This window comes from Urtica dioica, chromosome 4, assembly GCF_054948205.1.
Source record: "Urtica dioica subsp. dioica isolate 48M chromosome 4, U.dioica_male_clone48M_v1_H2, whole genome shotgun sequence".
Classification (NCBI taxonomy): domain Eukaryota; kingdom Viridiplantae; phylum Streptophyta; class Magnoliopsida; order Rosales; family Urticaceae; genus Urtica; species Urtica dioica.
This window is the reverse complement of record NC_142759.1, coordinates 28184323-28186205: the sequence shown is the minus strand read 5'-3', so window position 1 is coordinate 28186205 and position 1883 is coordinate 28184323. Positions and strand designations below refer to the sequence as shown.

Here is a 1883-nt window from a genome sequence, read left to right as displayed (position 1 = left end):
GAAAATGTCCTGGTAATAATTTATTTCGTAACTCTCTTCTATTTGTAAATTGTTCAGGGGTGTGCTTTAATTTTTTATTTTTGGTGAAAAAACCACTAACAGTTTGCTGCAATATCTTCATGACTCTGTTTCACTACTCGGTCTATTATGTGATGTGAATGTCTGGGTCGATTCTCAAGCAATTGTTTGTTCTTTTGCGCTGGTAATTATCCTGTTGGTCATATTCTCATTCAAATTACAGATGTTGACTACTTATCCTTGTGAATTTCGGATTTTATTTTTTCCTTGGGAGTCAATGTACATTGTTTAACTTACAATTGGATTGAAAACGCATTCCGTATGTTTTACAAATTGAAAACTGGTAAGCATAGAAGGATAATACAGAAGAAAACCTAAACATAAAAACTAGTTAGCCACAGTAAAAGTTAAAATAAAAAAGCAGATAAGCAATGGTTGTTGCATTTTTTATTGTATCTAGATTCTTTTGTCATAAGTTACTCGTATCATTATTTTTTTGTGACCTAACGTACTATTTTTCTAGCTTATTTTTCTTTGAATTGCTCGGGAAATTTTACAACAATGAACTTCTTTAATCCAATGCTGATGTTTGCAGACAATGGTGTGGATTTTGAACGAGTACTCTAAAATTTAATGCATCAGTGGCTGTGGGTTTGACATTTTGTTATCCTAGAATAAAATTATTATGGATTGTTTGAGATATATAGTAATTTCGGTCGATGTCCTTTTTTAGGGGTTTCAAAATGTGTGGTTTTGTGCAACTAGAATATCAGCTCAGCGGTTGAATTTCCATGGATCCTAATGAACTTCTACGCGACTGGGATGTTCTGATCCCTTGTGCTCTAGACAGGGTTTTGAACAAGTAAAGATATTACCAATCTATAGAATGATCTTTATATAAATAAAATTATTTAGTGTAAATGGTTATAATATTCTCCACCTCTCCTTTGAAGGGAAAATGTTGCTCATGTGAACGCCAATGTCATTGTAGAGGCAGCTAATCATCCAACTGACCCATAAGGTAATGTGGTATATTTAACAATATTCAGGGCATCTTCTTCGTTGTTTAGCTCACTCTTCTCTTCTATTCTAATGTTGCTTGGTAGATGATATCATTGTTATCCCTCTTGACAGCTTGGTGGAATTGTCTTTTGGTAAATAATCGTCATTGATACTAGGAGGAGAGACAGGGGAATCACCGCTCTCCGCCAAGTTTGTTCCTTTTCTGTGGGACACCAACTTCGCTGCTCTTAATGTATACCTATGTATGTGTTTCTATAGCTAGTTGGATAATAGACATTGAAGAGCGCTGCACCATGAAAACTCACTGTCGAAACTGTTTCTCCGGTCCTTCTTTAAACCCAGTCCACTTGTATGTTTGTAATAGAACGGAGTAACTATAATTTTTCTTTGCTTTGCATTTGCACAACTAAGCATTTTAAATGAATTTTGATTTAATTTTCTAATTTCAGATTTTGTAATTTTTTTTTAATTGAAAAAACATATTCGGTGCGACATTGTCGCACCAAATATTATGGCGGGAATGGTATTAGGTGCGACAATGGCGCATTTGATATGAATATACCCGCCAATTTTAATAAATTTGGCAGGAAAATAGCTTGGGCATTAGGTGCGACATGTCGCACCCGAAAATGTCGCACCTAAAGGTTTGACTATTAGGTGCGACATTGTTGGAATCGATCTAGGTTTTGAGAAAATAATTAACGCTTCGGTAAGCGGCGGAATTTTAAAAATTTTCTTTTACAAGTAAAACAGTTTTTACTAACCTAGACAAGTGCAAGTACATGTAATTAAAAACCAATATGAGCTAGAAGTTTACTAACCTTTCTTGAAGCTTGAACTTT

At 34.6% G+C, this 1883-nt stretch overlaps 1 long non-coding RNA gene across 1 annotated transcript; it reads left to right on the top strand.

The window, feature by feature from the left end:
- The first annotated feature begins 751 nt into the window (after positions 1–751).
- On the top strand, positions 752–1328 carry LOC149401448 (uncharacterized). Its single transcript, XR_016296432.1, has 3 exons — positions 752–880; positions 972–1039; positions 1153–1328. It is a non-coding gene; the product is annotated as an uncharacterized LOC149401448 (long non-coding RNA).
- The last annotated feature ends 555 nt before the right edge of the window (positions 1329–1883 follow it).